Source organism: Panicum virgatum, chromosome 3K, assembly GCF_016808335.1.
Source record: "Panicum virgatum strain AP13 chromosome 3K, P.virgatum_v5, whole genome shotgun sequence".
NCBI classification, from domain to species: domain Eukaryota; kingdom Viridiplantae; phylum Streptophyta; class Magnoliopsida; order Poales; family Poaceae; genus Panicum; species Panicum virgatum.
The window spans coordinates 54,117,185-54,132,477 of NC_053138.1; the positions used below are offsets into that span (position 1 = coordinate 54,117,185).

The 15,293-nt window shown below is 40.4% G+C and overlaps 2 pseudogenes; both read left to right on the forward strand.

Annotated features, from left to right (window-relative positions):
- Nucleotides 1-141: 141 nt before the first annotated feature.
- On the forward strand, nucleotides 142-10,349 carry LOC120699641 (annotated as a pseudogene).
- A 3,393-nt stretch (nucleotides 10,350-13,742) lies between these two features.
- Nucleotides 13,743-13,874, forward strand: LOC120701663 (annotated as a pseudogene).
- Nucleotides 13,875-15,293: the final 1,419 nt, after the last annotated feature.

Here is a 15,293-nt window from a genome sequence, read left to right on the forward strand (position 1 = left end):
TTTTCCATTTACGTGTTGCATGCGAAAACTGGGCTATTATTATATTATTCCATCGTGTACTAGTGGAAGATTATGTAGAGTGCGACTCGTCAAATTCATCATAGGTTTTGTTTCTCTTACCGTTCAGAGATGACCTCTTGCCATTGCCATACTCCATTTCGGCTATTTAATGCCATGCATGCAGTGTTGTCATTTTAATCCCAAAACTCTACCTTCAGTTAGCATATAGGTCCATCTGAATTGTCTGCTTGGGTCTGCATTACAAGGGGATTGTATGGGGCTCTACTCGCCGCCGCCGGCAAGGGCATTGGCCAATAGCGGATCGCGGTGTTCTGTTCTGGAAGGTGAGTTACATTTCTGTCATACCATTCGCTGTCGGTATACTTTGCTTTCTATGATGGACCATGCTCAAAACTTTTTTTTTTAGAAAAAGAAAGTTGTTTCCAGCCTCTGCGAGACTGCGACCACACATAACCGAATCCTTACATCATTCTCAGCTCAAAAATTGATCACAAAAAAAATAATTTTTATAATGATTGAAAAAAAATAAGAGCCGTCTATCTGACACACACAAGGAATATATAAAAAATCAAAACTTCTAACATTAGTACCTATAGATACTTTACACGACATTAGACTTGCTTGGGTCGCCATTAGCCACAGAAACATTGTTTTTTCCGCATGATGTTGAGAACACCTCAAAAGTGACTCGATATTAGAAATCCATTAATCACCATTAACATTTAGAGAAGTCATCATGAAACATAATTGAAAAGTTGACATGAGCATTTGGATACATAATCACTGCTAGAAAAATATCTGTCAGTGCAGGGTAAAAGAGATCACCGATCGGTACTGATTTTCGAACCATTACTATGAAGCCGAGACTAAAAGTCTCAGTCTTCGTCACCGGGTCATTTATCCTGTACCAAAAGGAAGATTTAGTACTGGATGGTGTTTCCACCCCGTACCAATGTGTACGAATCCAAATTTTTTTTAAACTAGTTGAAACCCGTCAGGAGGCTGCACTCAATGCCGCAAGTCATTGAGTCTCACGTTTCCTTGCTTTGCAATTCAATTAGGTCGTCCATGGAATTTCTGTGGCAAAGGTGCAGTGTATACTGGATCAGAGCTTCAAAGCACGCGTCTCGCTGGGTGGAGGGTTCAGGCCAAGAAGAAAGAGAGAAGCAGCTCAATTATTCACGGTATATTGGCTTAACTTGTGTATAGGAACCTGGTTATTTGTGGCCTCCTTTATTATGCTTCATTAAGGCAATCCATTCATATGTCATATTTAAAGTTATGAAACAACAAGTGTGTAAGGAACATGACCCCATTTAGGCCATTGTTTGTGATTTTGGTGATTGAGTGACAACATAATCAATGAGACTAATATATTTGTGAGATCACATTTGTAGGAGTTTTTAGGTCCCATGGATATGGCAATAAATTAAGCTAAATTGATATAAAAATAGGGAAAACACACCATGGGAACTCTATCATGAACCACACTCTAATTAAGCTCATGATCAAGGTGAGAAGCGTATAAAAGAGTGTATGAATGTCATAAACTCACCTTGGAGAGCCACCTCCTCCAAGGAAATCAAGAACAAAACCTCCCCCCTTGTATTTCTTGTTTTTTCACCTCACCATGAGCTTGCGGGAGGACGATGAATGCTCGGGCGGCTTTATGCCATGCTTATGGGCCACCTAAGTGACCGCCATCCTTTCATGCTTGCGGTCTCTTAAGTGGTCCACTGACACAATCACAAATGGATAAGTGCTAGCGGTTCGTAAGCAATCGGCCACCTGCGTGCTAATTTGTGCTGGTGGTACTCAATACCGACCGCTATCGTCGTAAATGGTAGGCATCGGCACAAGTCATTTTTTTGGTCCGATGTATAACATATTATATATAGTTAGCAAGGGATACCTAGGTATCATCTGTAATGAAAACTCTTGTTTCAAGGAGATCAGTCAAAATGATATTGCTTGTGCGCTTTTGTTTCTTTGGTAACTAATCAAGTTTTAGAATATTTGTAGGGGCCAGAAAACCACACATAAAACAGAGTGAGAAAGTTCATGATCTTGGTGACTACCATGTGATTGCTCAGGTGATTTTGTTTTTGTTGATTAATTTTTTTTATGTGTGCAACATAGAGAGATTTGGGTAATTTGTTGAATTGCCATTGGCTTCTTCCATTCAATGTTCATCAGAGTCATGGCACTAGCATGGAGCCCCTCATTGATGAAATCAAGGCAATGCTTAGGTCAATGAATGACGGGGAGATCAGCATATCGGCGTACGACACTGCCTGGGTTGCTTTAGTTTCAAGGCTGGACGGTGGCAAGGGTCCCCAATTTCCATCCACTGTGCAATGGATCCTCAACAACCAGCTGTCTGATGGTTCCTGGGGCGACTCGGCCTTTTTCTCTGCATATGATCGTATCATAAACACCCTTGCCAGTGTTGTCGCATTGACCAAATGGTCTCTTGGGTCTGAAAATTGCAAAAAAGGTAATGTAAATACTCTATACATAGCTCCAACTTAACCAATGCGTAAGTAAATATGACCCAGTTGTACTTTGTAACTGGCTTACCATTTGGGTGTGAAAAATTGTTGGGCGTAACTCAATTTGTTATGAGAGCTGCGATATCTAAAGCTTCAGACTTTCAGTCATGTTCAGTAAAGTTTTAAATCGAAGAATTGTACCCTTACGTGCAACTCATTAGTACACGTGTGTGTGTCTTTGCTAAATACATTTGGTTTGTCTAATTTGCTTTTATAGGACTCTCTTATCTCCATCAGAACATGTGGAGGGTATCAGAGGAAGATCAGGAGTCGATGCCCATTGGCTTTGAGATTGCATTTCCTTCTCTCATTGAGATAGCAAAGAGTCTAGATCTTGACTTCCCATATGACCACCATGCTTTACAGGAGATATACTACAATAGAGAAATCAAGTTGAAGAGGTATATACTCTCTCGTCCCAAATTATTAGACGTTTTGCCTTTTCTTAGTACATAGTTTTTCTATGCACCTAGACATATATTGTATCCAGGTATATAGAAAAATCTATGTATCTAGAAAAATCAAAGAGACTAATCATTTGGGACGGAGGGACGAGTACTTTTTATATAGGGTGTGACCCATATACTGCCATTAGTGTATGTTTCCCCAGAGATATTCAGGAAAGTTCCCTTTTTTTTAATTTTGTTGTGTCGTGTTGTAGGATTCCAAAGGACATGATGCATAGAGTTCCGACAACAATGTTGCATAACCTCGAAGGAATGTCTGGGCTGGACTGGACAATGCTTCTAAAGCTCCAGTCAAGTGATGGATCCTTCTTGTTCTCTCCTTCAGCTACTGCATATGCTTTTATGCAAACTGGCGACATGAAATGTTTCAAATATATCGACAGGATAGTCAAGAAATTCAATGGAGGCGGTAAGATCAATTACTAAGCAAGAAATGACTATATACCATTGCCCATAAGATTAAAAGGCTTTTTGAGTCGCCCCTTCATCATTAATTGTTTGTGTTCACCATTTTCAGTTCCTGGTGTTTATCCCGTCGATCTTTTTGAGCACCTCTGGGTAGTTGATCGATTACAACGTCTCGGGATTTCTCATCATTTCAAGAAGGAGATCGAACAATCCATGGACTATGTGAATAGGTTTTTATTTGCATGTGCTTATACATCAATTTTTATTGTTTTAACTAAGATATAGCATGGCAACACTTTGTTCTATTGCACACCTTATTTTTCCTTTACTACTTCTTATTTGCTAGGCACTGGACTGAAGAAGGGATCGGTTGGGCTAGGAACTCTAATGTCAAAGATGTGGATGACACAGCAATGGCTTTCCAACTACTACGGCTGCATGGATATAATGTTTCACCAAGTATGTCTCGCACTCAGCTATCTTCTCATCTAAACATTGTTCTTCATCGTCTGCAATTAGACATAAGCAATAATATTGCTTTTCATGCTTGTATAATTATATAATAATATTAACAATTATATGCATGTGTGCTAGCGTCTTGAATATTTCTATTTTGTCACCCTTAATCAACATCTATAGCCTGTAAATATTGCATTAGATTGTTGACCACTAATATATGTGACGTTGCTTGTAGATGTGTTTAAAATTTTTGAGAAGGATGGACACTTCTTTTGTTTTGTTGGGCAATCGTCTCAAGCACTCACAGGGATGTATAACCTCAATAGGGCCTCTCAGATAAGTTTTCCAGGGGAGGATGTTTTGCACCGTGCTAGGACTTTCTCATATGAGTTTCTCAGGAGTAGGCAAGCGAAAGGAATGTTGCATGACAAATGGATTGTCTCCAAGGATCTAGCTGGCGAGGTACATATCCATGCATTGCCCTGTCCCATAGCTTGTAAAATGATTATAATTCAAAAGGAGGTATTATTGTTTCTTTTCGTTTGGCTTTTGTGTTTCACTTAGCTTGGTTGTAGTGATGTCTACTATATATCACTACTTAACATACCTTATATTGGAGGTACTAGTATTGTTCACGTTGTAGCAACCAAAAAAATTATATGAACTTTCGGACATTCCTTAGGGTGTGAACGGCTGGGTATGCACAAAATACCTACAGATATGAATACATCTAATTATCTTTTTTTGGTTTTGGATTCGGGTATAGATAGGGTCAGATGTTTCCGATAAAATTTGAATCAATATTGTCATATCAATGTCAAATATATATTCTTTATTAAGTATTCAGATTCGAATACGGGTGGGACACCGAATATCCCTTTTAGCGGATTTGAATAAATAAACCCCTTTTAGCGGGTCTGAAATTCGTATACGAACCGATAATATCTGTGTACTATTTACACTCCTTTATTCCTATAAAAGCTTCTTTATTATGTAAGATTTTGAAAGAAATTTAGCAAACGTTCTTGTGAGCATTGTTATGATTCCAATTTTGTGAAATCATATAGTATTTAATTTTGATAACAAATATGAGCTAGCTCCCACTTACACCTGCACTACCCCTTTTATTTTAAGATAGTAATTTAATACTAGATTTTTTTTCACGATGTGATTCAGTACGAGGCTTTCAGTTTTGAAGTGTTTCCTACACCCACGTTTTGACTTCTTTCGTTGCTAAAGGGCCCTAAGAATAAAATAAAATAATACAAAATAGTAGGAATGCTGACACCATCTTTCTTGTATCAGAAAAAGATTGGTCAGAAAGACATTTTGCTTCACTTAACAAATGTTGGTTTCTTTCAGTATTTTGCTTGATAGAAAGTTGTCCTTTAATTATATTTGTTTCTGTGTAATCTGTATAATTTGGAGAATAAACATAGCACTGGCCTTGTTGCAACATTTTACTGAACACCATTTTACTAAACTTGATTTAGTAATTCGGCAACTTGGTTCAGTAATTTCTGGTCAGTTTGGTCAGTAATTTGACTGTTGGGTGTAGAATAACCGCTACACCTAATGTGTATAATAATACTACCATACCCACGTGTTATTCTACACTCTAGTTGTAGCTACAACCAATTAATTATTAAACAAATTTTCAGTAATAACTACATACATCATTTTACTAAACATGATTCAATAATTCAGCAACTCGGTTCAGTAATTTCTGGTCAGTTCGGTCATTAATTTGATTGCTGGGTGTTTAAACGCTACACCTAATGTGTAGAATTGTATTACCCATATGCTATTCTACACATTTGGTGTAGCCTTTGTTCTACACCAATAGCTAAACTAAGCAAAATTACGGAACAACTTTTCAGTAGTTTAGTAGCCGACGAGATAGTACCGAACATTGTTCAGTAACTTGTTGGTAAATTTAGTTCAATATTTTGATGATTATTTTGCTAGTTATAAAAGTTGGGTATAGAATAATATTCTACACCTAGAATGTAGAATAGCATTGCCCGTGTGTGTGTGCGCACGCGCAATAGGGATGCTTTTGAAATTTAAAAATAGGGTGTAGAATAGCATTGCTGCCATGTAGAATAATATTCTACACTAAGGTATAATCATAATATATTTAAAAAATAGGGATGCTTTTGAAAATTTTTGTATATATCTCTTTAAAATATCTTAGAACTAATATATGAACATACTCAAAATAATAAAAAAATGTTATGTGCGTATGTCCACATACTCATTTGTCATTGTTAGCATCTTCATATTCTAATTCCAAGATACCTCAGAGGATATATACGAAAAATTTCAAAAAACAGCTTTATTTTTAAATATATTGTATATGGTTACACCTTAGTACTAGTACTAGTATATAAAATGCGTATGTCATAAAAGTATGTCCATATACACTATGTATGGTCATATACTACCATAACAGATATACCATCATAGATGCTCTACTATGATTTCATACTGAACGTACATGCTCTTCGTTGGGTCACATACATCCTACGTTGTGAGATACACATGGGAGTAGCTAGCTACACACGTGTGTAGAATGGATTCTCCACACTCACATGCACACGCACGCACATGCGTGCGCACGCGCGCACACACATAGATATATATAAATATATAGATAGGAAAATTCCTTCCTACACTTGCTTGTAGCTACTCCCATGTGTGTATCTCATGATATGACGTATCTGCTCCAATGAAGAGTATGTACACGGAGTATGTGTTCATATTAGAATATCTATGATGATATATATGTTAGGTATGTGACCATACATAGAGTATATGGACATACTTATTTTATATACAAATATTAAGTTATAATTATAGTATATTTAAAAAATAGGGTTGCTTTTAAAATTTTTCATATATATACTTTTGAAGTATCTTAAAATAAGTATATGAACATACTCAAAGTGATAAATGAGTAAGCGTACATACACATGATGACATACTGATGTTGAGAGTAGCTACACGCGAGTGTAGAAAAAACTCGTCCTAAATAAATATATATATATAGTTCTATTAACAATAAAATATTTATCAACAGGTACAATATACACTAGACTTTCCTTGGTTTGCAAGCTTGCCACGCGTAGAGGCAAGAAACTATCTAGATCAATATGGTGGTGGTGGTGATGTCTGGATTGCAAAGTCCTTCTACAGGTAATTTTCAACACTACTATATAACAGGTCCACATAATTTCATACATGTTAATAATGCTAAGTACTCAATGCAATGTCTGGACTTGGACAGGATGCCCCTTGTTAATAACAATGTATATCTTGAGTTTGCGTGAACAGACTTCAATGGCTGCCAAGTTCTACATCAGCATGAGTGGCAATGGCTTCAAAAGTATGTATACAAGAAAACTTTTGCTATTAAGGAATGATAACATTTTTTTCTTACCAAAGGAGCTAATACACAAGTGTGGAAACATTGAGATGTATTTTCTCAATTTTTGACTTAGAGGAAAAAAAGAAAGAAATGACCACTCAGCACAACTACAGAAAAAGTTGTTGCAAACAGGCCATCACCATTGGTTCAACCAAATCCGACAGTGAGTGGTTTACCAATGGTTTTGTAAGTAGCTGGGCGTAGTGGTTGTTAGAACTAGTGATAGGTGGGCTTTTACTCCTTGATCTATTCACGACCCGACAATGAAAACCCACAATTCCTACAAAAGAGTTCACAATATTTTCAAAAGAAATTAGATGAAAATAAGATTTTATATCAAAATTACAAAGCTCAACAAGATAAAAGATTTTGTAGCTGATATTCATTTAAAATTCTTTATATACCCATATATTCAATATAAATTTTAAAGCTTCTCAAACGACCCTAGATGGAAAATAAGATCAATATCAAAGTTGTAGTGCTCGATTAGATCTAAAATCTTGCAATTAATAACTTTTTCATTTGAGATGTTTTTCTATCCAAAAAATTTATTATAAGATTTGGAGAAGTTGATATAGAAAACAATGTTGCTTCTCTTGACACAAGTAATTGTGTAACATAATGGTAAGGAGAGGTCACAAGACTCATGAGGTCACTAGTTTGAACCCGTGGATGCATCATATGCATATTACATGTAAAGAAGTCAAGACCATTGGATATGGAGATGATTGATCGTACGGTATTGACTTGGGTATAAAAAATTTACAGTCATTGTAATTTTTTTACACGATTTTTTAAAATGTTATCACCGCCAGTGATAATGTATTTTTACCACCATTTCAAAATCGGCAGTGATAATCAACACTATCACCACCAATCCAAATCTAGAACACCCTCAAAACTAGTGGTGAAGGGGGTTTTCGGACCGGGCGTGATAGGGGGGGGGGGGTCCTCCAGGCTCTAGTAGTACGTGCAGAATTAGTTGAACTCACTTTCAAGATTCTCAATTCTCAAAATAGATTATGTATATTCAATAGACTATGTTCCATCAAATTTGATATCATTTCTGGCATTGTATGTTACTAGGTGGTATATACAGAATGGTCTTGTGGATTTTGGAGTCGCACACCAAGATGTTTTGAGAGCTTATTTCTTGGCTGCCGCTTGTATTTTTGAATCAAGCCGTGCCACAGAGCGACTTGCATGGGCAAGAGCCTCAATACTTGCAAACACTATCTCCACACATATCCGTAAGGATTCATCATTCAGAGACAGGTTGGAATGCTTCTTGCGAAGTCAAGATTTCAGTGAAGAAAGTGTCGTGTCATGGTGAGTACAGTAACATTGCTATCCAGGCCATTATGGGTCATTAATGACATAGTATGCCCTACAATGATAATATACTAGTGACTAATAGAACAAAATGTTTCCAGTATAGCTAATAAACTAAAATATCATGACATTTCTATTCAGATTATGTTAAACTTTATGTGATATACACCTTGTTATTCATTGTACGTGGCTTCTAATAAAGCTACAAGGACACATTCTTTTGTTTGTATCTTTGACACACACACATACACATACACACACAAACAGAGAGAGAGAGAGAGAGAGAGAGAGAGAGAGAGAGAGAGAGAGAGAGAGAGAGAGAGAGCAATAAGATTTTTGACATCATGAATGTTGTCATGTATGTTTTGGTATCGAAAATACTGTTCTCACTTTCAGCTCATATAATCAATCTTCACATTGCTTTTGTTCCTTGTGTATACCTGACATTTTAAACATTAATTACTAACATATTTTAGAATATATATACACCTAAGATATCATATATAGTTGTGTTTGTGTTGTGCAACATGGATTAAAATTTTATTTTTAAATAAGGCATACGCATGACACACAACAAGTTGACTGCTTTACTTATTTTGTAGAGTGTGCATGACAAAACTTAGCCTCTTATAGCAAGTTTAAATATGTCATAAGGGTTGCAGCTTATCGAACCTCACTATCAACTTGTACAGGAGTAGTGTTAATTCTTCAACTGTACATAAGCATATATACTGATTAATGGTGATGCAGGCTTGAACGAATGGGAAAAGATGCTATTCTTGTGAGGGAGATTCTGCGACTTAACGATTTAGTAGCAAAAGAAGCACAACCAACTCACGAAGGACCTGAGTGCGCAGAAAATCTCTTGAGAGTAGCTGTAAGTGAAACATGAATTATGTACATATAATAGATAACTACATTGTTTTGTTCGCTAATTTAATCATACTAATGTCATTCTCTGCACTTCTAGTGGATTGAATGGATGAGGCGGGTGGTAAATATAGAAGATAAACAATCTGAAACAAATGCTAGGCAACAAGATTCGTTCAGGTTTTATGACAAACAAACATGTCTGCTTTTAGTTCAAATTATTGAGATTTCTGCTGGACGAATCAGTGAGGCTCTATATTTTCTGAACAACAATGGTGATCGGATTATTCAACTCATGTGCTCTATATGTGATTGTCTTAACCGCAAGCTATCACTTTCGAAGGTAGGCCTATGACATAATATTTTTTTTCTTTGAAACTTTGCACGTACACAATGTGTGAGAAAGAAAAGAGATTTGTAACGTAACTGCTAGCTGTTTATTGTGGCACATTTAATTTACTGATGAACTAATGCATCACTGCAATTTAATTTACAGGAAACTGAGGACAATAAAGAAGTAATAAACCATATTGACCGGGAAATTGACATGTATATGCAAGAATTTTCTCAATACCTACTTAGGAGATCCAATGAGAAAACAAGAAGTAACATTAAGACCAGGCAAAACATTTTGAATATTGTGAAGACTTGTTATTATGCTACTCATTGCACACAAGATGTGCTGGATAGCCATATTTCCAGAGTTATTTTTGATCCTGTTATCTGAAATAAAGGTTCCACTGTGTGGAGTTATGTGTATCGAGAGAATAGTTTAAATAATAATAATAAAGAGGATTTGCCGGCTCAGTCTCTCGGAGGTGCTCATAGAGGTAGGGTTGCGTGCGTGTATTCATAGGGATGAGTGTACGTGCGTGTTTGTGAGCGTCTGCGTCTGTTCTGTGTTTCTAAAAAAAAACATAGAGAAAAGATGCAATGAGAGGGAATATATATGCTTAATGAAACAGAAATCAGTGTGCCGCTGCTGCAATATTCATGTATAAGTAGTGCTTAGTTTGGACGAAGATTTTATTTCTAACAAATTTTCTGAGTAAAATTTATCTGGTAAGCGTACTTAGCTTGAAGTTCGAAACAAGATATCTTCGGTAAGAGTTGATGTATGCAAATGTATAGAAACAAAGTGTTGGTGGAGATGTCTCTGGAACGGGCAAACACTACAACAGTAACGGAAAAGGCACGCAAACCAAGTAAGGAGTTCTCTCTCTATTCAATGTGTCCCATCAATATACATTACAGGGGTATTTATAGGTGGCGATCTGCCTCCCAAGTGCAATTACTACCCTATGCCTTTACAACGGTTATATTCCCAGAATATTTCTGGACGTACACGTAATTTCCTTATTACAATCGTGAGTGGATTACAGCTCAGATGGGCCCCGCTGCCTCAGGCGGTCTTCTTCGCGTCGATCCTCCTCGTCGTGCTCCTCAAAGACGTGCCTTCCTCCGCCGCCGGGCTTCACATCATCTTCGGCCGACCAGCCGAAGGCCCTGGTGTTCTTCGCTTGCCCTTCGCTTCGATGCTTGTGCTGTCCCACCTTCGCGTGTCTTCGGCTTCCTGGCCGAAGAGCAGCGAAGGCTGGCATTCTCTTCGCTCGTCCGGCTCCGGCGCACGTGCAATCCGGTCTTCGCGCACCTTCGGCGACCGGACCGAAGGTGGTGTCCCCAACACAAAGGAAAGTGAATGATTTGACATATTTTTATCAGATGATGTGACACGTACTAGCTAGCGGAACATTGCACTAAACCTAGATCGCATCAGACACTATGTCAGAAATCCCTTTTGGAGACGCAGCTCAAAGCATCAGACGAAAGAAATCCATTTCGTCTTCAAATTTGTGTCACTGATGTAAGGCACATTGGAGATCCGGATACCGTATCGGTGATGCGCTTTGCCAAAATGCATCTCCAATGACCCTCATCAGTGACACGTTTTGCCAAAATGCGTCTTTCCCTTTATCGGTTGCAGCTCGGCTCGCATTTCCCCTTTGCGCCGCAGAGGTTGTGCGCCACCAGGAGCCCAGAAGCGGGGGCGCGTGTTCGTGGCCAGCGGCATGGGCCCCGGCCCCGACAACGAACGCCAACATGCCCAGTCGTCCACCGAAATGTGAGGTGGACACCACCGCACCCGGTTGGGCGACAGAACCAAATGTGTCAGGGGCATTATGGTTATTTTAAATTTTTCCCCTTCCTCGGCCTAAAAAATTAGTATTTCAATAGACTTGATGTCCAACAGCAAACAAGCATAATTGAAACATAGTATCCACTAGCAAAGATAAAATTAGATGGTATCCATCAGCAAGCGGCAAAATTACCCTAGCAATTTACTTCCTCCTAACTTTCACTTTCCGTACCGAGCGCCCTCTCGTGTTAAGCCCTCTCATTTTAGTTTTTTGTTTCATTTACTTAATGCTCCTATCAGCACGTCGCACGTGGAAGCGCCCGGTGTTCGTGATTTTTTTTATTGAAAAATACGGTGCTCGTGATCGGCCCGTACGGCCGAACCACGGCATCTACCGTTTTCCCACCGACAACCCCGGCGAGAAGTTTCAAAAAAATTTCACTAAAGCACGTCACATCGAATCATATAATACATGTATGAAGTATTAAATATAGTTAAAAAAATATAATTAATTGTACAGTTTGGTTGTAAATAACGAGACAAATTTTTTGAGACTAATTATTCTATGGTTAGACAATAATTGCCAAATAAAATCGAAACATATTACAACAACTTTTTCGCAGACTTTTCGCGAACTAAACACACCAAATATATTTTACTGTACTTCGTGCGCGCCCGGGCCGAGAGCAGCCCTCGCTTCTCAGCCCGTCAGCTCAGAAAAAGAAAGAGCTAGCGCATCGCACCGGCGTCTGAGAAATGGCGCGCGGGGCCCACCTCGCCGGCGCCTGCCGCGCGCTCCTCCTCGCCGGGCTCCTCGCGTCCTTCCTTCCGGCAGCCGAGCCGTCCTGCCCCCGAGGTGCGCCCCTTCCCAGACCCTCCCCCATTTCCCTCCTGCTCGATCGACCTCCATCCATGAACCTCCAGAAAACCCCGCACCCGACTCCGGTAGTCCAACCCCTCCGTCCCCGCGCGGCGGATCCGGTGCGCCGGGGAGGGATTCGAGGCCATTTCTCGCGAATTAGCATCGGAGACGAGCGTTCCTACTCCCTAGCCTGCTCCGTTTCCTTTTCGTTTAGCAGGCGGCTACCAGCAGCGTCTGACTGATGACCAAGCGCCCCTGATGTGCGCAGACACTTCGCTGGTGAAGGACGTCGGCCGGATGCACCAGAGCAGCTACGGGATCGACGGCTTCTCGCACATAACCGTCGCCGGCGCGCTCGCTCACGGGCTCAAGGAGGTGAGTTTTTTTTTTTTGATAGTGCTCAAGGAGGTGAGTTGAGCTACCTATCTACCCACATGTACACTCTGAATTGGGGCGTTTGTTAGATAATACAAGTTGTTCATGTAACCTGATCATGCGGGATAGTGTTTGTTAGGAGGTTGTTTAGATAGATAGATCTTATCCTTAGCCTAGATAGGTGGCAACAACCTCAACAGCATTACAACCGCATCGTTGTAATCTCCAAGTCATTATTGACTCCTATATAACACGTACCTGTGGTGAACCGATTTTGGTAACCACGTTTCCCAAATTTTACATGGTAATCAGAGCAACTTCTTCCTAAACACATCTACTCCCATCCATGGCGTCGTCGTCTGCTGCGTCGGCATCGCCAGCCCTCAGTCCTCCAGCTTCCGAGAAGCTCGCGAGGGACAACTACCGACTATGGAAAGCGCAGGTTCTCCCTGCCATCCGTGGTGCCCAACTCATGGGCATTCTTGAGGGCAAGACTTCGGCGCCACCTCAACTCATCGAGATGGAGAACGCCGAGAAGAAGAAGGAGAAGGTACCCAACCCGGAGTATGTCTCCTGGCTGGCAAAGGATCAGCAACTGTTGGGCTACCTCATCAACTCCCTGGGCAAAGATGTCCTGGCTCAAGTGGCCACCATTGAATCTGCGGCACAGCTCTGGGAGGCGCTAGAGAAGATGTTCTCGGCGCAATCAAGAGCGCGGGTCTCCAACCTGCGCCTGCAGCTCGCCAACCTCAAGAAGGGTTCCATGACTTCGACGGCTTACTTCACCAAGATGACCGCGATCAGGGACGAGCTGGCAGCAATCGGGAAGCCGGTTGATGATGACGAAGTGGTAACACAGATTCTAAATGGGCTTGATTTTGATTATAATCCTTTTGTGTCTTCTGTTCTTGGACGGGCAGATCAGATCTCTCTAGATGATCTGTACTCCGATCTGTTGGCATATGATGCCCGCCTAGAGATGTACCGGGAAGCACAAGGAGGAGGCCAGCAGCAGTACATATCTTCGGCCAACTCAGCTAGCCGTGGGCGTGGCAACTCTCGCGGACGCGGTGGCAATCGCGGTCGCGGGCGTGGTCGTGGGGGTCCTTCACGTCCCAACGCCAACACAGCTGGTGAAGGATCCTCCAAAGGAGCTGGTCAAAAGCCAAGCAAGCCACGGTGCCAGATATGCAAGAAGGTTGGGCATGAGGCCCCGGCATGTTGGTACCGTTATGATGAAGATGAAGAGGAACAACAGAACACCAGGGTTGCAGGAGCAGCTACCACTGGTTATGGTGTTGATACAAACTGGTACATGGACAGTGGTGCGACTGACCATGTTACCAGCGAACTGGAGAAGTCGAGAAGATGACCGTCCGTGATCGCTACAACGGGCGAGATCAAGTTCAGACTGCAAGTGGATCAGGTATGAAAATCAGTAACATTGGTAGTACAATTTTTCATACCCCAGTTCGTGATCTACATCTTGACAATGTCCTTCATGTTCCCAGTGCTCATAAGAATCTTGTTTCTGTTCATCGGTTAACATCTGATAATAATGCTTTCCTTGAATTCTATCCAAACTATTTTCTTATCAAGGATCAGGCAACGAAGCGAATCCTTCATCAGGGTAGATGCAAAGGTGGCCTTTATCCCCTCAAGCCCGAGACCTCTCATGGTGGTTCGACCAAGCAAGTCTACGGGGTCAATAAGCCCTCTTCTTCGCGATGGCATAGTCGCTTAGGGCATCCAGCTTTACCTATAGTTGATCGTGTGCTTAGAGATAATAAACTTCCTTTTGAAATTAATAATAATTGTGAGTCGGTTTGTGACTCATGTCAGATGGCCAAGAGCCATCAACTTCCTTATTCGACATCCCATGATATTTCCACTTCATCTTTTGATCTAGTTTATTCGGATGTCTGGGGTCCTGCTCCCACATTAGTTGGTCGCCATAATTATTATGTGAGCTTTATTGATGATCATAGCAAATATACATGGATCTATTTGCTTAAGAAAAAATCCTGACGTTTTTCAAGTGTTTCACGATTTCCAGAACTTTGTGGAAAGGAAGTTCAACAAGAAAATTATCTCTATGCAGACCGATTGGGGGGGTGAGTATGAGAAACTAAACTCATTTTTCCAGCGCATAGGCATCTCACATAGAGTTTCATGCCCGCATGCTCACCAACTAGAATGGTGCGGCAGAAAGAAAACACCGGCACATTGTTGAAGTAGGGCTATCTTTACTAGCACATGCATCTATGCCTCTTAAATTTTGGGATGAAGCTTTCCTTACCGCTACTTATCTTATCAATCTCCTTCCTAGCAAGGTCATTAATTACCAAACCCCGGTTGAGCGTCTCCTTCATGAAAAACC